The following is a 22485-nucleotide window of genomic DNA, read 5'->3' on the forward strand; positions in this document are numbered from 1 at the left end:
CTGAATTTTGGTGTGGGGCCATGCCAAGCTGGCCTACAATCCTACACAAAGCATCTATTTCCAAGAAGGTTCACATTTTCAAAGGGGATTAAAAAAAATAATGTAAACAGACCTCAAGAAGACAGACATCTGAAACGGAAGAGTTTGCATGAAAAGCAGTACTATGCGAATTAGTAAGAGGATGTGAGAAAGCAAGTCCAGATTTACTTCTCAGCAGAAGAGCTGGAGCTGAAAACACAGAGATAGGAGGGGAAATTAAGGAAGAGGATGTGAGGACCTAAAAAAGGAGAGTCAATCAAATTATTTTGAATCTATGAAAACCCATGGGGCTACCCCAGCAGTGGTGTGCAAACCTGGCATCTCACAGTACAAGACCCCTGATAAAACAAAAGGAGCGGTTCATTTTGTCATGTTCTGACTCATCTCCTGGATTTTGTAATCGAGCCACGTCAGGGAAACAGAAAAGCTTTCTCCGATATCAGCCCAAATAGGAAGACAACTATTGACCAAGCTTTAGCAGCTGCAGGCATTTTTTTTTTATCACCACATAAGTCAAATACACACATTTAATACACTGGATTCCTCTACTCAAGAGGCGCTCCATGGCTGCTTTTGCCAGTTGAGTGGAGCCAGCGTTAACATCCATGCACTTGGATTTTGGTTGTCTGGGGTAGGGAAGGCTTAAAGGAACAAAACCACGGATTGTCCCCTTCCTTGTCTGAAGGAGCTGTCCCTGGTATAATTTAGAGGGTCAAGACACCGGGTGATTCCGGTGAAGCTCCTTCCCAACTTGCCTACATGACGAAAGCATCGATGCCCCTCGGTCCATCGAAGAGCTGCTCCCCACCTCCAGGCTCCTGGTAATTAACGGGCCCCTTCAACAGTCCCAGGCCGATGGCAATGCTTTAAAATCCTCCCCGGCCTCCAACTAATCAAAACCGAGTCCGAGCGCTGGCGTTTTAAATCCGGAAGCACAGTCGCGTCTGTCTGAACACAGCACATGCCTGTGGAAACCACCACAAATATGCAGCGCTCAGACATCAAAGACAGGAAAAAGGAGCAGTAAAAGGGGCACCCAAGGTCAAAACATACACAAGGGCTTCTAAGCCCAAGATTTTTATTACAACAGCCTTCCAGAAAGGCTCGCGGAGGAAGATGGCAGATTTTCCCCCCACAAAAGAAAGAAAACCAAGCTAGCCGACTCAAACGGGGCTTTGTTTCCGTGGCTCGGACGAAGCGACCCGGTGGATTTTCACAGCGAGCGACTCTCAGCAACCGCCCCGGCACCCTGGGCACACTGCGGTTTCGATAGCTTTTGGGGCAGAGCGGCTCAGAACAACTTGCCTCACGTGGATTGGGGGCAAGTGGGCAAAAATCCACCCAACGGGGCCGATCCCAAGGTGCGAACCCTCTCCCACCAAGTTACACTCGGTGAAACTCATTTCTACTTCGTTGGGCAAGTTTGGGCATGAATTTAAAAAAAAAAAAAAAAAAAAAAAAAAAAAGTAGAAAGGACAATTTTAGTGCTGTCTCACAATCACATTCCATACTTTTAAGTACAGCAAAGGTCCCTAGGCCTTCAAATTCATTTCCCCTTTGATCCGCAAGAGCCTAAATTTATTAGCCTCCTAGACATGCGGCAAGGCTCATCTCTTTGTACCGGAAATTGGAAGGAATTCAGACAAGGTTTTATTTAACGTTCAGACTCCCCCTATTGGGCTTCACTGCCACACAGTGATTTTACCCCAGGCATTTTCTTACAAAAGCTTAAAAAAAAAAAAAAAAAAAAACTAGAACCAGACCCTCTGACAAGAATAATAGAATTAAAGACAACATTTACCAGGGCACACGGAGCACTTGCATTGTGTGGCGGACCACTTGTGAAGCTTTCCCTGGCTAGAGGAACCCCTTTCGAGCAATTAATGAAATATTGGATTTTATTTTTTTTTTTGGTCACGTGGTTAAGGAAGCCTTCCAAATGAGAAACTAAATTTGAGATGACTGAGAACTTCCTCCCCACGAGCAATGACTTTAACCAGACCTACGTTTTACTGGATGGTCGCAGAGTATTTCAAAATCCATTTCTTCCCCATTTCATAGAGTGGTGTCGAGGTGTCCACACGCAGGGGTACACACTGATTTAGAAAACACTACTAAAATGTTGTAGCAATGCACCACTGAAAAATAGGTGCTCCCAATGCTCAAACGCACTGCGATCGGGCAGCGATGTGCCCCCCAAGATAGGTGGCAAAGAGATGCTGACCTAGGCATGTTCTCGTTCCTTACATCCCTGTATCAATGCATCTATCTGAAGTTGGTTTGATTTATGAAGAGACTATGGATTTTAAAGCCTTCAAGGCCTTAAATAAAGGAGTGCACACCCATGTGCACTTTCCCATAGGGCAGAGTTAGGCAGCTGCTCGTTCCCAACTAGGGAGGCTCGAGCTGGCTGCGGGGGTGATGAACGGCCGCATCCAGGGCTCCCCTTCCCAGCCAGTTCGAAACTGTGTGCTCAGCATCCATCTATAAGAAGTTAGAGTCACCCTCCATTAGGAACAAAATAAGTCTTGCTCTCGTGACAAGTATTTCTTCTGCCACTTGCTCGAGCCCCTCCACAGCTCCGAATGCCATTTTTCTTCCTGCCTGTCACACGTTCACTACAGGGTGTTACATTACATTATCCTTTAAGAGGTGCAGAAATATAGTCTTGCTTATTTCTCTGAACTCCAGAATTTATGCTCTAGTTGAGGAGATGCTAGCTGAAGACGATGCAGCTTGTCATGCCATTAAACACTGCTTTAGAGTACCGAAAATCCAACTATTTCTGGAGAAAGAGGTGCGCTGAGATGCTCCAAAGCCTAAGTCAGCCTTTGTGGTCATCTCTTGATTGCGACAGTACTGCTGACAGCAGCTCATTTGCACAATCAAATCCATCACTGTCCCATTCTCCCAGTGAGTCTCATCCAACAAAACACTTGGTTTTGGGGCACACTCCCCCCAAACAATCATCTGTGCTTCACGATAACAACCCTCCTACCTTGATCCTTACTCTTGGCAGCATTTACATTTATTTTTGCGTGCCTCCTTTACATCAGCCCTTTCAATCAGCTGCTTCCTAACATTTTATTTCCAGGAATTAATTCCCCTGCTGATGTTTCGTAACGATTAGAGAGCACCTACCAGTAGCTTTCAGATTTATTAACACAGAAATGGAAAAGTAGCTTTCCTTTCGCTTGCCTCAACCTCTTGGTAGGAGGGAGCGCACCCCCCTCCGCTGGGAAAATAAGCAGCACATGAAGTCAGTTTCAGATGATGCTGAATGAATTTACAACTGTTGAACAATACTCTCCAACTGCATAACTGCCACTTAGCAAAAACAGCTGTTTTAGTAAGAGCTTGCATCTTTAGCTGGCTAACACAAGAACAAAATTAAACAGGACAACATGGAGACGGATCCAGCCAGGGGGGAAAGCCATTTAGTATTCCCGAGCACTGGAACAAGCCATTCAGTCTCTGCATGCACGCAGCCCGCACAGGCGTTAACGCTCTACAGCCACGTCCCGCTCAGGCGAGGATTTGCCAGGATTTGTTTACACCATCCACTTTTCTTTGCGAAAGGCAGGAAAGAAAATGCTCCACGGAGAGCTACGAGATAGCGTGTTCTCTCCCGGCTTTCTGCAACTTTTCCTGCAAACTGAGCAAACAAAATGAATGCAGAAATATCATTGCTGCTCCTGAAATGTATTAACAATGAGAGTGAGGGCTGCTGAAAGAGAAAGGGGGGACTGAAAGTATTAACAAAAGCCCACAGCACACTGGCTGTGGCTAAAGCTAGAGCCTGAAAGACTTCTTTGTCTTTCTGGTCAATGCAAGCCTATTCAACAGCCCAATATATAGCAGAAAGAAGTGAGGGTGGGAGGAAGAAGAGTACTGTCTCTTTAGGGGACGTCTCCTCAGCTGCCAAGCTGCAAGGGGGAGAGAGAGGACTCGCATGAACACAGCGAGCTTTCCAAGCAGCCCGTAACCCGGGCATTGTCTATTAACAAACGTGAACTGAAAGAGCACGCTCTGCTCGCACCGAACCTTCCTTGACTAAGGGACACACATTCCAGGAACTGGACATCTAGTTCCCAAAGAGCCTCGAAGCGCAATATAAATAGTAAGCTATAGAAAATAAACCCTCATTTCTACAAGTCTGGTTGCTTTTCTGCAATCCCTTCCTCCCAACAATGAGCTATTGTTCCACTCCTGGTACTGAGGAAATGTTTGCGTTCCTTCTCCGCGTCCTTTACATTTAGAGACCTGCTCCTCATTTCAAGATAATTACCCAACACGCTACAAAGCATGCAAGCCTTTCACAGTTAGAAAGAAACTAAATTTAATATTGATTTCACCAAACAAACCCAACAGCTCGCTCCTCATTTTTTTTAGCGTGACCATAAATGCTCTGCAGCTAGCCAAAATCCCTCACAAACACCAAAGAAGGGTCCAAGCCAGTACCAGCACGCCATTTAACACACGGCCACCAGTTGGGAGCACAGAGCGATGAAGGCGAGCGTTATCTTGAGGGGACTGATGCTTGCTGGGGGGGGTTCTTCCCCCCAGTGTTGAGGCACAGGCACCCCCAGGCTCCTCGCCTTGGCTGCACGGCCACAGGAGCCCGGAGCCCATTCCCGTTTGACCACAAGGCTGGGCCCTCCGCTTGGCTTACAATACGGCCGTCACGTACCTTCAGTGCTGCTGGTGAACGGCGTGCCCCGAGGAGCAGGAATACTCTGCTGCAAAAACCACCAGCGGTGAACACACGCGTGTAGGCTCGCTCCTTTTCTCTCTCGCGCCGGGCGCTCGCCGCGTGCTGGTCCCGGCGGAGGAAAGAGTGCAGTCTGAACTCTCCCTGCTGCTAAACCCCTGAGCATTGCAGAGCCAAGATTTTGCTGCTGGCAGAACCGCGGCAAAGTTTCTTCCGTGGGCTTCATGCATAACCATACAAAGGAAACAGGCAAGCAAACAACAAAGTTCGTGTTTCCACCCCTCCACCATTCCTGCACCTAGCCGCAGGAAGCAAGGGGACAGCAGGGCGGCCGCTGCATGAACCCGCTCCAGGAGGAGCTCCTGCACACCCGCGGGCCTCAAGTGTGAGCACAGGACGCAGAGGCTCAAAGGAAACCTGAGCACGGGCTCCATTTTCCTACAGCAGGCTGACGTGAGGGAACTACACGAAAGACAAAGTTGGCAGAATCCTGCCCTTCTGCAGCACGAAGCGCGCTGACCGATACTGCTGCTTCTAGGCGCACGCTTCGCTTCTGGGGACTCCACGGCTATTTCTGGAGTTGGCCAAGGGGCAAGAAATTTCTTTATAAAAAGAAGCAAACTAATTTCTTTGCCTTAAAGACAAGGGCTTAATTGCAATCACAGCAATAGCTTCTGCAAGAGCAGCTTGTAAAGATAAAACTTTTTTCCCTGTGTTGTAGCTGAACTAAAAGGGAGTAAAACTCTGCGGTTACCACAGTTTTAATTAAATTTGATTGATAGCCCATTACCTGAGTATGCACAAAGCCACAGTTCGCACAGGGTGCTATTTCCTTTCTTCCTTTCAGGTTTTTCAATACAGCAAGGACTCCCGTTTTTAACCGTTAAGATAAAGATCTTTTTGGAAGAGCTGATCTGCCGGTTCACTGGCAAATGCTGGAAGGTCTCAGTAGAAATAGCCACCCGGGCAAGAAGTCACGGCCCTTTGGGCATCCCGCGTGCGAGCGGGGCGTGGATGCCTCCGGAGGGAGGATCCACGGCATGAACCGGACCCACAGCTGAGATTTCTGCCTCCTTTCTTTCTTCACAGGTGGAGAAGAACAACATCATGAAGCGGGGAAGAGGAACTTAAAAGCAAAACGCTGCAAGCTGCACAGTACCTGTGGCTGCTGCAGAAGTGGGATTTTATAGCATGTGCTTATATCTTTTTTTTTCCCCCCTTCTTTTTTTAATGCCAGGGTGCTACAGGCTCTGAACTCCAGCTGTCCAATTACTGAACACCCACAAAGAAGGCAATGAGAACAGAAAAGCAGAAAAAGCAACAAAAGAAAGTCACCCAACCTAAATCCAGGTAATTCTGGGCTTGCTAGAAACTCTAGCAAAGGCAGCAACTGCTACAATATGCAAGCTTGAAACCAAAGTTTAAAGAAACACAGAAATTGAGAAGAAACAAAGAATCACAGCTCATTAAAACAAAACAACAGAAAAAACACCCTATTTCTGATTAGCAGTGACTTGGATTTCAATTCGCACGTCTGGCATTATGGGCAGAGATGCCATATTGATGGACCTTCTCTTCTACCACCCTAAGTGAAGGACTGCTGCACTGATGATTAAGAACAAAATGCAGCGGGGTACTTATTATTTATTTATATTCCTGAACACAGCATGCATCAGGCAGCAACTTAAATAAAGCCTCTTTACTCCAAAGCTTTAACGTTACCACCACAGACACAAGAACATCAACAACGTCTGCATGAAAGTACACTCTGTCTTCAGGTAAATCAAGATGTAAATATTTGTTCCACTTAATTCAGCTTTGTACAGTCCAGAAGCCCTGATCAAAGATAACGTGCTTTTTGAGACGCAATAATGAAATGCCAGCATCTAGAAATCAATCTATAATAAAAGTTACTCAATAAAGCAACTAAGAAAAAAAGCAGAAGATGTACTCCATTACACAGCACAGAAGAGCTACGCGATGCTGTTTATACTTGAATATTCATGTGGAAAAAAAGATGAAGACCTAAGAAAAAGGAGACGAAGAGCCTCATTAAGTTTATTAAGGCCAGTAAAAGAGCTACAAGTGCAGCTGCCCCAGACCAGGTAGGTTTGGGCCCCAACCTCGGGGCTCTTTGCTGCTTTCAGTATGAGCGCTCCGGCTGCGAGACGGCGTGTTCTGCATACAGCCTAGACAAACCCCACATAAACAGGCTTCAAGGGACAAACACCACGGCTGAAAGAGGTGTCAACCAAACGAGTCTCTTCAAAGCACTGTCGGTCGAGGTTTCCTGTTTTTACGTTCCTTGCTTTTACTGAGCCGTAAGCTGTAAGGGAGACTATGCACGCTTCTGGTATAGAGATTTTAATCGGTTCATTCATTTAGATTCAATCGTCTTTTGCAGCCGCCCGGGTCTGCTCTGAGATTGGGATGTTCTTTTAGAGTAACACACTGTCCCCTGGCACCACGCAGGAATACCCACCCGGAAACCTTGCAAACACTCCTCCCCGTGGCGGGGAAAACAAGAGACTGCCCTCGGCTCCAGGGGCTCGCGCCGCCTCAGCCTGCCGCGCCGGGGGCCCCGTGGGAGCTGCGTTCAGTGGGATCACAGCCACACAACAGCCCAGGAAAGAAAAGCAAAGCCAACCAACCAGTGGACACGGCAAGGAGAAGCCCAGCCTGGGAAGGTGGTGAATAACGCATGGAAAGTCACAGTTCCAGGTTAGGGTTAAAAAGCTCTTGGCTTTAAAGCACCATGCTATGAACCCCATGCAAACTTCGCCCTTTTTCTGCCCGCATCGGCACAAAAGGTTTCTAAGGGGAAGTTGTTATTACTACCAGACACAACCAGAGTGATGTTACCGCTGAGTGCTTGCCAGGCACACGTGCTGCTGACTTTTATTTGTAGGGCAACCACTTTTGAGTCCGTGGAAAGACCATTTTGTTGTGGTTTCCCTGTTCTTAAGGGGAATTTAGCGAATCAGGTGTCCTGGTTCTCCCTGCAGAATCCGAGCACGTCAATGAAGTAAGGAAGCTCCTTTAAGGCACTCCAGACTCATTCACCTCCCACGCAGACAACCCCATTCCCTCCACCTGATCCTCTGCACCCGGGTTTTTCGCGAGCCATGGTGAGCAGCAAACAGCCTCAGCAATTCCTCTGTACTGCTTCCCCAGGGCGACCTCGGAGCAAACAGCGAGCTGGTGAAAGCCTTCAGGTCACTGGTCCTGGAACACCTCGTAACAGACTCCTTGGCAATTCACCGGAAGACTCCTTCAAAAGCTGCCTGGAACCTGGGCTCTCAAATTAAGCATTTCTTCCGCATCTTTAATTCCTCCATCGCTCCTGGTTCACAGCTATCATTTAGGCCTTAATGCAGATAAAACCTCCTGTTCTCCTAAGCTGGTAATGTAAAGCTACAGCAAATAGTTCTGTTCTCATGTTTCGGAAAGAGAAAACACACAGCTAAACCCCAGCTACAACACCCACCCCTTGCGAGATACCAAGGGATGGCTTTCCAGCAGGGAGAGCTGGGATCTCGTTTCACAAATGCCGCTCCCGAGGCACTCAGCTGGAGCCAGCGCATGTAACGAGCTCAGGACCCAGCAACTCACGCTGCAACAAACACTTGCCATCGCGTTTGGAGAGGAGGCAGGCCTGAGCAGCGTGCTATCCAAGGGAGATCTTGGGAGAATTTGTCCGGCGAGTTTCCTCTGCTTCAAGAGAGGTCTGACGGTATTTCAGACCCACGCTTTTCTTCTTTGAAGATATCCAAGAGCTAAAATTGCACGTGCGGTGACTCACCGAGCTCCTCCCCAACACGACTCCAAATGTTTTTTGAACACAAAAAGACCTCAAGCCCCGCCATCGATACAGGCACGTTGTTTCGACTTACATATCTGAGCTGCATTTTGGGCAACAACCCTCAGTGCTCTGCTGTGAACTCCTTTGCTCCAGATCGCCAAGTTTTGGCGCAATGCATTTAACAACGCACGTGGTAACGGGATGAAGTTGCAAGTACACAACTGGGGAAGCTCCACGCTGTCGCACGGCATTTTGATCAGTCCGCCTTCAGAGCAGTGCTACAGACAACTTGGGGAGTGGCACATACCGATCCCAATCTAAAAATAACTGGATTACAGGAGTGACAGTCAATTGTAACTCCATTATTCAAATCTTGATTTAATCTAACATTGAGTATATTTCTTAATCAACCTGCCTCAAGTGACTACTTGAAGGCTAATCTCTCAAAGCCTTTATTCAGGGTAGAGAAGATTCTTCTGTAGCTTTAACACACCAAGGAGCAGGTAGAACATGAAAACGATTATCCACAAAGTTTGTTCTTTCCGAAAATATTTGGCAAAGCACTGTATTTTTTTTTGTCTGTTTCATATAAACATGATGTGAAATGAAGTTATAACAGAGTCTCAGAATGCCCTTCAGCATCTAAAAACGAACCAAGCTTGGGGGGAAGGAAGCATCACGAACAAGGCATTTCTCAGCATGGTGCAGCAAGAAAAAGTCTTTTGGATACTGTTAACTGCATTTATTTTTGCAATTAACTACAACAGAAGGAGAAAAAAAAAAAAACATTACCTGAAAGAGAGAGATATCCTAACATTGCTTTTCCCAACAAGGCTCTTCTAGACCAGCCTCTGGCTACCAAGCATTTGGGAAGTGTTAAAAAACATATTTACATGAGAAACAGTTTAGCAGGGAAGTGGTATGCTAGCTCCCAGGACCCCTAGGCATGCACAACAGAGGCGACTGCACACAGCAAACTCCCCTCCAGAGACAAGGGACGTGAAGAGGCTGCCAAAATAACGCTCCAGCTGCCGCTCACTGAAGACATTTCTGCCCCAGCTGATAACAACCACCCCAGTCAGAGCTAACCACACCCCCCTGTTTTGCCAGTTTAAAAACCACCAGATTCCTCCCTAAGCAGCTTCGGAGAAGCGATCCCTGTCTGAAACATTTAAAGATGGAAGTGAACGGAAGGGTTCAGTGGAGAAAATACGGGCAGAGAAAGCTTCCTGGGTCGCTGCACCAAGCGGGGCCGCAGATCGCCCCGGCTGCAGCCATCCCCAGGAAGATCTCACCCCAGAGAAACCTCACGCCCACCCAAGTCCTGAGCTGTGGCCGAGGCGGGGAGGCAGGGGGCAGTTTGACCCAAAGCAATCCTCTGGAGCCAGAGCATGTGACGAATGCCGTGTTTTCCTTCATCACGCGTCGATTTTGAGAGAGGAAAAGAAAATAATAGTAGCAGCCTTACGCCGAGAGGCAGCTATACAAGCGTTAGACTAAGTGAATGTCTTGGTAAATGCTGTAAAAACATACAAAGCAAGGCCGCAGTGAGCTGGCTCGGCTAAGATCACACAGGAGCAACTGCGAGGAGCCAGCCACAGAACAAGGTTTGGATCTCCTGTTTGGCCTTAGGACACATACAGCCCTCTCCTTTCTAGAGTTACTTTAGCTTTTGGTGTATTTCCGAACTAACCAGGGCAGTTCTGCAGCTATCCTCTAGACCTCTGGCTGCAGCAGAAGCCTGCATCCATCTAGTTTGGCAGGAAAAAAAATGTATTTCACTGAAACGCCCCACGCATGGCAGCGGAGCTGAAGCCATACCCATCACCTACCTCTCACGTTCCGTACCACAACTGCTGATATAACATTAGGGCTAGTTATTGTGAAGTACTTCTGTATTTCAATCTTAATCATTGGGGTTAAAACAATTCACACCACATGCAAAACACACAGTATCTCATGCAAACCGAAGCACACTTCAAAAAAAAAAAATCCCCAATTTAGCATACTTCTGTCCCCCGATTAGCAGCTGAAACAGCAGTTTCTGGCCCGATACCAGCTGCACACACACTGGCAAAGAGGCTCTGAGCTGCTTAGACGCTGTTTGTGAGCTGCTGTGAGGTAGCTTCGTAAACAGGCTCCGTGTGCTGGGCCGGGCAGCCTGGACCCGCTGTCGGCGCGTTGGGGAGGACGGCTTCCATCGGGCTGGCAGAGCGGTGCCACTGTTCCCGGCAGCCTCGCCAGCAAGAGAAGATTGGGATTGTTTGCTTTGTGTTGTGTTTTTTCTTTTTTTTTTTTTTTCCCCTCCTTCAGAACAGTTACTTAACACACAGTTATTTCTAAACTGCGTTTGTACTGCAAACACATACCTAGTTAAGAACGCCGGAGTCCAAACAGAGAAAGGGAAGAGGGCCAGGTGCCACGGCTGTACGACCGGCTGAGGAGGACAGACCAGGAGGCAACCTGCCTGGTCCCAACCGAAACGGAGCAATGGTTCTTGTAGTAAGGGCAGCATCAAGCTGTAGAGACAGATACCAAATTTTCCCTTTCCAAGGGGAGATTATTAGATACCCCCAGAGAAAGAAGAAAATTAAAACCAGTAATAACCAGAAAAACGCCTCTCTGGTTTTCTAGAGAGTCCAGAGAAAAGCATTCCTCTGACCAAGCTGTTTCTCGGCCTTTATTCAGCTTGCAGCCTGCAACAAACTTCAGCATTGGTATTGCACTCACTGAATTCATAAAGTAAAACCTTATGTCTCCAGCTTCCCTTTAGCACAGCAATTATCTGCATCTGGGGGCATGTTGTTACAGGAGCAGAAGGGGGAAAAAAAGTTCCAGACACAAGAACCACAGCGCTCACTCATGGCAATTTTCACCTGAGAATCTAAATTCCAACCGAGTCTTTCAACACTGTTTTCTGTAATGTACTGGAACACAGCTTACTCAGTTGTATCCTCCTATGCATTGCATGAGCACAGAACTGCCCCCAGCCCACTCACCTCCAACCTCGTACCCTAAAAACGCAAACAAGCCACTCCAGCTGACGAGGCTACCACACGTGCTTGTCCCTTTTCTCTACAGGGACGGCCGCTGCTTGCGCCCCTGGGGGCTTGGGGACCCTCCAAGAGTCACCCTGCATCCCCAGCCCCGCGTTCCATCTGCGTGACGAGCAGGAATATCAAGCAGCCTCGTGGTGTACTGTCTCATTCACTAGGCTGCGTTTCCTACCGGGTCTCTAATACTTCACGCTGTGACTTCATGGGAAAATTTAATGCTCTGCTGGTCAATCTGTCAGGAAGCATCGCGGTGACAGCGGTGTTGTCACCCAGACTGATTGTCCTTCCGTGATCTGAGCAACGGATTCAAAAAGTGTGCTCCTTGAGAGCAGTAACGCTCATTTCAACTCCCAATTTTGTAACGCCTTGCGATTTCCCCCCCATAATCTTTATTTCAGCGGTTTATTAAAATGAAATGAAATCATAAGCGCCCTCTTGCCACATGCAGAGCTTATGACTTCTCCCGAGTTAAAATCCCATGTCACACAAAATGAAGTCCTGAAAACACAGGCATCAAGGGAAGACAGAGTGATGCATCTTACCCTGCTGCACAAAAGCCATAGTTCAAAGAGTGATACAGGGTGGGCAGGAGCTCTGGGTCTCTTTGGTCCAGTGCTTCAATCGTTCAATTTTTCCACATAAGGACTCTCAGCTGCATACTTCACGCACACCTCTATAGGGTGCTTGACGAAAAAGAGCAATAGCAACAATATATTTATCCCAGCTGAACCTGAAGACGAGCAGTGAATTCGTTTCAGAGCATTTTTCATTTTAAAAGCTAGTTTTACTGCCCGTAGCTCTGGCTGTTGACTTCAGGCCACAGACGCAGAGGGAAGGCTGCCTCCAGCACACGTGGCTACCAAGGAAGACTTCCAAGCACACAACTCTCTCCTGATCGTGCCAAGCGGCCCCCGAAGCGTCGCTGTGAACCACGCGCAGCAGAAGGCAGCGCAGACGTACGTACCTGATGTGCTACCCCCTGTGCGTCAGGAAGGAAATGGCACTTTCAGGACCCGCCCCTGCCTTCTGGTCGCTCAGGACCATTTGCGCAGACCTCTCCGCTGGCAGGGTTGCTCCTTTTTTGACTGGTGTAAAAGTCCAGCTTTGCTGATTTCAGACCGCACAGGAACTACAGCACTGTATTTGCAGCGGGTCTCCAAAGATAACAAACTTCTGAACAAGCACCTAGAAGCAGCCCCCCGCCACTTGGCTCTCCTTGTCACCGCGGCATCACCTGGCAGAACACGAACAGGGATGCACCCAGGACCACGCTGGTACTGCTGCGACTTTAGCAGCCTTTTATCAGGTTAACCCTAATCAAGTCAAACATCCAGGCACGGTGAGGGGAGGAAGAGAAGACTGAGAAAAGGACGTCCTCCTGTTTGATAGCACTGCGTTTGGTGTTAAACGTTGGTGTTTCACTATGATCAGAACAAGAAGGGACCGAATCAAACGCTTCAAGTCGTCCCTCGTGCAGAGCATCTCTGATGTCCTGAGACGCAGGGGCTCGAGCAACACGGAGCGCCGCGAGTTAGAGAAGTGCCCAGAGCAGCTGTGGATGCCCCATGCCTGGAGGTTTTCAAGGCCCGGCTAGATGGGGCCTCGGCCAACTTCATCTGGTGGGTGGCATCCCTGCCCACGGCAGGGGGGTGGAACTGGGTGAGCTTTGAGGTCCCTTCCAACCCAAGCTGTTCCGTGGTTCTATGATCAGATGAAGGGAAAGCATCAGCCAAACAGAACAAGGAACTGCCCACACCAGCCACACGCCTGTGACAACCGCAAGGAAGCACAAAGAGCTGCGGCACAGCGCCCCTCCGTCCCAGCAGTGATCCCCAAAGGCTCTGCAGCACCTACTGCCCAGGCTCCGCCGCATGCACAAAGTACACGCAAGCAAAGGATGGACAGAGAAACACTGAAATAACTCGTAGGTCCAACAGAGAACTTCTATCAAAATACACACTGTATGCGTGTGTATAGCCAGACACGCTGGTAAAACTAAGGGATCCAACTCAGGCACACAAGCAGCTCCGTGAGCGGTTTCCTACAGGCAAACACTGCCGTTAGTCTTCAGAATCGCCCCTCAAATTTGTGTTAAACTCGTCGTAATGCGAGGCTCACCAGCCCAGCAAGAATTGAAGCTTGTAACATTCCTCCTGCTACAGCAAAAGGACACGCTAAGTGCCACGAGCAACCCTGCTGTCTCAGAGCCCACGGGGAGCACCGCTCGGAGCACCGCGTGTCGTCGGCCGCGGCTCCCACGGGGCCACCAGGACCAAGTCTTTTGTCCAGGCGAAGCCACTCAGCTGCGGTGAGCGGCTACCCCTGCTCCCGGAGGCATCTCACGCAGCACCCCACGCCGTTCTGGCCCGCCAGCTGTGGATTTTAGGAGATCCCGAACCCAGAAGACACTTTGGGACTGCAGTACCAGCAGAATGCAGATACGTTCAGCCCAACCCCACTTGCACTTTTTCCTGTGCAATCCAGGGACATTTTTGACCTACCTGCAACAGGCAGGGAAGTTACAGGTCTTTTATGTCCCCTACCCCTAAGCAAAAACACTGTCTTAAGTCCAAAATCACGAAACCAGGGATGGAGCTAGACCACAAAGAAGAGCAACCCAAGCCTGGCATGCGAGCTCTTCTCCCCTAAGCAAGTATTTTCAGCTTTCTCCTCCTGCAGGGGGAAGCTCAGCAGCCAGCTCTGAGACCTTCAGATCCTGAGCAACCTTTGAGCGCTTCAGTGAGACCAGAGAGCCCTCCAGCTCCCCGGAGGCTGGCAGTTACCTCTGCTTCCACCGCTTCCCTAACAAATCGGAGACAGATCCGCACCGCCAGCAGAGGAACAGCTCCCTGCCCGCCTCGGTTCTCCTGCGCTCGCTTGTTTTACTGCGGTGCTCCGGTTTCTTTTTACACGCACTTCACAGGCTGATTAATACTCATCTTGGATGATCAGATGTCTAGTAAATTCAGGCTTTTACACCACTCACCACCGTAATTCTCATTAAGGCATACCCATTTTACTAGAAAGCACTTGCTGACTATTCCCACTACTGACATCCAGGCCATTCAATAACACATTCTGGACAGAGGTCCGGGCTATAAAATTCACATGTTCTTAGTCTGCCAGGATCGGAATTTGGTGACAGCACAATTCATTCATTTATTTAATGATCTTAACGTCAGCCTGAGTGGATAAAGTGTGCTTTGGCTTCAGCAAGAAGAGATGGGGACCATGCCAAGCGCCAGCAACAATTGTTCAGTGAATGCCTGCAACGCCAGGTACTGCTGCCACAGACAGCACAACCAAATGTTCCGTTTTGGGGGGCTGAATGGGAATCACATCAAGCTAAACTTGGTACGCAAGCCCAGAACCAAATATTTAAACGTTAAGGAGTTTATTTGTGCAGACAAACTTTTTAATTAAGAAAAGGTTTATGGAAATGTAATCAATACAATCAAGCTGAACAGCTTAAGCTCACAGAACACCCCAAAAATTTAGTTTGCAATATTTGCATATCAACAACAATTACATCTTTTTCTTTTGAAGAGCCAGACGTAAAAGCACTTTGAAATTGACTTTAAAACACCTTTACTGGAGGAAAACATAAAGGCTAAGTTACAAACAGGTTGACAGCTGAATTTTTTGGATTTTACAGATCCAGAACAAAAAGTGCAGAGCCCAGCAGAGCAGAGTATTTGAAGAAAGACCATCCAGTAACTAGTATCTATATTTGCATAAGCACTGGGAAGACAGGATGCCACAAACTGAAGCTAACCATATATTCTAGAGCAAGCTGAACTCCTCAGATGTCTCAGCAGCTCACAAAATAGTACGTCCAAAAGAACCTTCTACATGAGCCTCACCATGCTAAAATTGGGCATGAATCACCAGCTCCTGAAATCACTGTCCCCGCACACTCCGGAGCTTACGAAGCACCATGAATTTCACATTAAAAGTCACAACAAACATGCTTTAAGTGCTTTTTGATTTTGGTCCTTGACTTCCGCCCAGATAAATGGTATAGATTATCTACCCTCAGCTATAGTACTCTGCCAAGTTCCGTTTCAAATATAACATACGTATCGGGCCTGCCCGATTTACCAGCTGAATGCTGCAAGACAAGGTGCCCAGTGTCAAGCCTGGAGCACGATGTGCATCACAAACAAGAATAAAGACTCTCAGAAAGTTTTCAGATGAGATTTCAACCTGAATTTCAGTTCAGGCTTGACAATTGCGTAGAAGAGCTTACCATAGTCCAAGGTCAGAAGGGCGAGGTCTCACTGCCTAGGTGGAATACACATTTTTAGACATTTCCTTTCCCAAGGAAGTTAGGAGCCTTTCAAAACCAGTGACTGACTAAGAAAACAAAGCTGCAAGTAGTATCACTAAAAAAAAAAAAAAAAAACTCTCTCATTCTTATAGGCAGTCTCCCCTGCTTAGTCTGAACAGACTGAAGACTTCTGTCATGTTTGCTTTTCAGTGAAAGAACAAAATAAGCTCAGAAAAACACCAGTTTCAAGATGCAGCAACTTCTACGACTCCTTAATAACGCATAGGAGAGGGAAATCTCTTTTTCAGACCACCACTGGTGCAGCCATAGCATTAGTTCAAATGGATTTTCAAAAGCCACTAGCAACACGGCCATTTAAACCTTAGGAATTCAGTGACTCGCACAGAGTCACTCTCACGTGTAAATCAGACTGAAACACAAACAAATGCAAAATCATTATTTGGCAACCTGACAGAGAGCCAGTGCAATGTTTATTAGTTTCCAACTGGCAAAGGCTTCCCAAACTCAGGAAAACCTGTATTATTGAATTAAGATCTTTAACCGCATTAACTCTTTGTTTCTTCAGTGCTTTCACAGCATCAAGGACACCCAAGGAGCAGCAGCAAGGCGCCTTTTCCTACCCCACGGCCCGGAGCGGGTACCACGTGAAGCCCACTCACCCGCTGAGCGCGGCGGTGGTCCCCACGGTGGCTCTCGCCCAGCTGTTCCCACAAGGACGCTCCTTCTCCAAAGCAAGTCTCATTCCTGCCGTGTCCAACCGCTGGGAGAGGAGCAGCTGCACCTAGGCAAGTCCTAACCCATTTCAACACATCCCCGACAGTTTTGGAGAACACTACTGGTATCGGCCGAGGATCAAACATGTGGCTTTCTTTCAAGAGGTGCAGCTGAGAGGCCGCTCTGCTTTTTGTCAGGCATGCTCGAAACTCTAGAAATATTTCAGATCTCATCCAGGTAAAGGATACTCAAAGGTGTTACAACCAACAGCAGAAAGGTGTTATTTTTGGTAGCAGAGTTGATTTAAACACAATACAATCCAGGGAAGCCTTAGAGCTTTCCTCCGCGTAGGAAACTAGCCTGTTTCTGCCCATCTCGGGTGACTACACAGCAAACAGGCAAAAACAATTCTTAAGGTACCGTAAGAATAGAGAACGTGTAATTTTCCTTTCAGGAAAAGAAAAAATACTGTCCCATTAACCTAGTTATGTGCCCAGCAGCAATTTGACTCAAGTCCCATCAGCAACAACGTGCCATCACCTTCTATGAAGAGAGAGCATGCTCTGGGACATCTTCCAAATGTATATAATAAAACATAAGAATAACATGTACTAGAAAATTTTGCTAGCCTAAAAGCTTATTCTGCTCTCCTCCCTTTGATCCTTTTCTTTTTTAAGAATCCATTCTATTTTCTTCTTCCAGCTGTTCCACATCATCCTTCCCTATTTGGGAGGCAAAACAAAGTCCGCAGCCTGGAAAGGAAAGCTGTGTGTGCGAGAAGTTCCTGGAACTACCACGAAGTGCACAACACAGAACTACGGAAACTCACACCAACTGCGCTCCCCTAAAAACAGAAACACCAGCCCCTCCAGAGCGGGGGCCGCACCACTCCTCCACCTGCACCCCGTGCCCCAGAACAAACGCCCGTTTTTCTCCTCCCCATTCATTCCAGGAAAGCCTTTGCAATTGCAAACAGACGTGAAGTCATGGATGAAGGCTCCCACTGAAGGAATGCCTGTAAAACAATGGTAGGACCCATCTCTAATTCCCCAGAGTGAAAATTCCAGCGACTTTAGTCATATTAGACGATTTACACACAGCTGAACTTGACAGCTGACTAGCCCTGAAATTGTTGCATTAGGGAGAAAAAGAAAATACAGGTTACCCACAACTTCCAAAGGGAGACCTTCACTGCTAACTCCTCCTGTGACACACCAACGGAGCAACCACACTAGCTCGACACAGCCCATGTTAGCTAGCGACATGAAAGAGCCTTTCAGCCCTAACACGATGACGGACAAAACCCATGCACACAGAGGAAAATCCTTCTACTTCCCGACACTGAAAAGGGAGGTTAGTTGTTCTAAGGCTCCTAGTACTTACTCAACTTAATCAAGTTACTACCACGGATAAAAATACAAACCGTGTTCCAAGATCAGTACTGCACCTTAAAATATAGATCTGTAAATGACTAAAGTAACCTCCTGCAGGCTTCTGCCAGAGAACATATACAATCATGGCTCCAAACGTGAGAGGAAAATAAGTTGTTTCAAATCACGCTGTTGGAAGAATGGTTTTCTCCAAGACATTTCACCATGAAATCTTACAAAGCCAGTAAAGTGGCATATCTGCACTATAACATGATTGGCTTTTGTCATTAAATAAATTAAAGCTATTTCTGCTCAAAAGAATGCTAAGACGTGCCAAGGCTGGGGATCATCAACAAGGGAGATGGCAGAGAAGTCTAAAAGCACTTACTTTTTGGCAATACGCTCACAACCTCGTGCCCGTTCCTCCTCTGCAGGACAGCCACTATCACGGCAGGGAAATAAGCTTTTCTGAAGCTTCTCTCCTGCTGCACCCCCTCCCAAGATATAAGGTCTCCACGGAGTCACACAGTTTTAAAACAGAAACGTTTCTCAGGCAACAGGAATCCCTTGTGTCCCTTCACCCAGCTGAGATTTCAGAAAGCTCGCCCCTGAACTCAGGGCTTGTACCTGAAGCGGAAAGCAGGGAACATCTCTGATCCCAGCCTGGTTCCTTCAGCCTCTCACCACTCCTTCCTTTTCAGGACTGCAGCGCTCCCAACACCGTTCTTCAAAAGCATCTGTGACTGGCATTTGGAAGGGCGCTTCTGATCCTGCTCTCATTTCAGCTCCAGTTCAGCACAGAAGCAGCGCAGGAGCCGGAGCTGATCTGCCGGAGGCGCAGGGAGGCACGGTGCTTCGCACACAGTCACGACCTTCATCAACAACTGGTGTGCCCAAGCAGCTCCCACCGCCTGCCTAATCCCCACACCTTGATCTTCAAAGTCCTCAACAGATAAACCCCAGAGAGCGCCCGAAGACATTGCATCACACACCTGGAAAAAAGCCACTCGGGACAGAAGCACGCGGCAAGCGAAGGCGGCGCCGAGCTCCCAGGGGCAGCCAGCGCCCAGCGCCCGCTCTCTCGCAGGGCACGCCGACGATGCTCTCCCCGGGGAAGTTCCCAGGCCGCTTCTCCTCCCACCCTACGGCACCTCCTCAACTCCCTGCTCACTAAGCTACGAACACGGAAGAGAGAAAAGCCAACGCAGCCAAGCCCTCGTTAGCAGCCTTAATTTAACTAGAAGACTACCAGCGCAGGCCTACTGCAACGGCACAACCTGGCACGCGTCCGAACACCAGGTAAGCATTGCCAGAACCTCACCCCGACTTCACACAGATCTCTGACGCTCCTGAAAGCGATCCTGTATTTCTTGCTGTTCTCCCAGGCTTTTGGGAAGCCGCCACAATCCTCCGCTCCCATGCGGAGCGGTGCCACGTACCGCCTGCGTGCCGATTTCTGCGAGGGACTACAGCGCAGTCAGCTAAAGCACCTTGCAAAACCAAAAGCAGACGTTCGATCACCGAGGAAACATCAGCAAAACCCAAATGTCTGTGCACGGCAATGTTGAACTTCACACGCGCACACAAAAATGCTGACCCTTCCTCTCCACTTCTCAGAAACAGAAGCAAAGGGGAGGGACGGAGGGCTGTAAGGGAAGAGAAAGAAATTTTTAAACGACTGTTGCTTAAAAACCCACCCCGAAGCTGCCGCGATGCCCTGCTGCAATAACCTGAAAAATACCCGGGCTGAGAGAGAGCCAGTCCCACACCCCAACAGCTACAGCGCTATATTAAGGTCAAGCTTACCGGTGCCTGCACGGAGAGCATCAAAAACCAGGCAGCTGAACTCCCTCCAAACGCAAGGAAGTTTGGGAAAGAAAACCAAAACCTACAGACACCAGCACAGAGGCCAAGATGGCTCTAATTTGGCTCCAAGGTACGCTGCTAAATTAACCCTGAAGGGCCAGCAGGCATGCAACGCTACCCGAGTTCAGCCTAAATCAATCTGTTTGTCCTTTAGAGCGCAGTGTTTGCTGATGTCTAGGCTAGGAAGACACCGGTAACCTAATTATATTGATCCACAAAAATTTATTCACAGCATGGGGACTTTTTAAAGAACAGCTTATTATAACACGCACAAAAAATACCTCGGGAAACTTGGAAGTGGGAGCAGGAAGGAGAGCAGAGAAGCACCGCGTGACTTAACGCACAGAAGTAGCACCAAGTTAAAACCACCAAGGCCCACAGAAAGCCAGCAGCCAGCAGCGCACCTTCAGCATTCTACGTTTTGATGGGAGAAGCCCTGCTACAGAACAATCGGCTTCGTACGGCACTTACTGCTCGGAGGCAGCCTGGAAGGGGGCAGGCCTGGCTTCAGCCCCCATCACAGCCCAGGCACGGCACCTCGCCGTGGCACGCGGACACCCTCGCTGTCCCCCCCCACAGGCAGGGTCAGAACGGAGCTGGGAGTTCTGCTCACACCGACAACGTTGAGCACAACTTCTGCCTGAAATCAGGTTTGACTGACTACTCACCACCGCCAAAGCCACAAAGGTATCCCAACTTACTTTTACATAGAAAGTTGAATTTCTCGAAGCCGCCGCAATACGGAAATTATTCCAAGCTCTCGTCTTACAGCAGCTCCAGTAACTTCCCTGTCAGCACGTAACAGAATGAAACTCCCGTCAAAACATTCCTGTTACTCATGTCCATCACCCTCCAGCTTTGCTTTCCTTCAGAAAATTGATTTTAAATCTCTTCCCCCGAATTTTCCTTTTCCCTCATTAATCCCTTTCTACAAACGCACTTCACGTAAGCAGTCCTCGTTCCTGCCCAGTTCTCTCTTACCCAATTCTTCTTTTTCAATCGTACATTTAATTTCCTGATGTACCACGTCCTGAAACCCCGTGTGTCTCCACAGACACAGAGTTCACCGCGTGGAAGCAGCTGTAGTTTAAAAAGCCCAAGTCTGAGCCCCAGTCTACCCACTAACATGCGACGATCATTTGGACCGACATTACGTGCACTGCTGCGAGGAGGAGACCCAGGGACCTTGCGGTGCACTCCCAGTTGCCAGGAGAAACCTGCAGCTGCAGTTTATCTGCTGTAGGGTAACACTGTCTCAACAGTCGTACCAAAACAGAAAAAAAACAAACAGAGCTAAAAATAAGGCTGAACTCAGATGACCCTCTGCACTTCAGCAAAGCGCAGATGAACTACGCTCCCGAAGCCTCACTTCTGCAGCACTGCTGACAAAAGGTAACAGCTTTTGTTTGCTACCTGGAAGCACGCACAACTTTCGGCGGAGGAAAAACCAGCCAGGACACCTGAACACAGCTCACCGAAAAGGCACCAAGAACACGGCGCTTGTATACACTGCACGGACAGATTATTTAAAAGTTCAGGAGCGGCAGCAGTCAAACACGGTGTTTCCGAAACAGGCATGGCTACAAGGAAAAATAGCCCCACCACGCTGACCTGCCCGCATCCCTACCTCTGACTTGTCCTCGCTACCCAGCGCTTGGCTCCTCTCCCCCTCCTGCTCTGGTGGCTCCAGGCGAGGCGACATGCTGCCGCCGCTCCTTTAGGGAACGCACGTTCCCCCCACGCCTCTTCCTTCAGCGCTGCTCTCAGAGGTCAGCCAAGGCTTCTTCCCTCGTGCGCGCGAGGCGTGCAGTGACAAGACTCACCAAAAGCAACAGCTCTCCTGCCTTAGCTGTGACCGTGCTGCCCCTCCGGCAAACCACCACCGAGCTCGCCCTCGGTGATGCCGGAGAAGTATTCCGATCCCTCCATGGTTCTTTTAATGATGACTTGAAAATGAAGTGCTGTACAAAGCCTAGCGCGCTCCCGGTCCCAGACCCAGGCAAAGTTCGGCCATTTAACTGTCAAGGCAACCAGCGCCGCGTCCCGCACGGACAAGGCTCTTCCCAGACAAACCAGCACCTTGCTGGAAGGATCGGCTGAGCACCGACTCCCCGTGTGCACGCTGGCCAGCGCTCCCCCTGTAACTCTTGGCACACCGCTCCGAAGTGAACAAATTCCTCCTGAGCAACAGTTTTACTCACCACCACCCTGCTGACTTGGTAATGACAGCACCTTCGCGCTGTTTTCCTAAATAAAGCACATGCTGGAATTACAGAGTATCACAAGCTAGCCAGAAACACCCAGCGGAGGGTATGTCCCTCCGCAGCACTCTTCATTCTTCAGAGGTTTCACTTGACCCAAACAAATCTGTAACGTCAACAGTCCCATGATTTAAGCAATATTATTTGCGGTCAGGGAAAGAATGATCTTGCCGGAAGCTCAAGAAAACAATGGACCTAAACTGATCGTAAAAGGGCTCGGTTTTCCCACCTCAAAACTGAAAGTGAGAGCAGCAAAATGCTTATACACAGGGAACGCGTTTCTTAAAGAACACACACATCACACAGCTGAAACTGCTCTTAACCAAAATAAATAAATAAATAAACCCCACGCTTCCATGTTAAAATATAAGTCAT

At 48.5% G+C, this 22485-nt stretch overlaps 1 protein-coding gene across 1 annotated transcript in view; it reads right to left on the minus strand.

Annotated features, from left to right (window-relative positions):
• Positions 1–22485, minus strand: part of EIF4G3 (eukaryotic translation initiation factor 4 gamma 3) — a 153751-nt gene that overhangs the window by 130243 nt on the left and 1023 nt on the right.

This window comes from Cygnus olor, chromosome 21 (genome assembly GCF_009769625.2).
Source record: "Cygnus olor isolate bCygOlo1 chromosome 21, bCygOlo1.pri.v2, whole genome shotgun sequence".
Classification (NCBI taxonomy): domain Eukaryota; kingdom Metazoa; phylum Chordata; class Aves; order Anseriformes; family Anatidae; genus Cygnus; species Cygnus olor.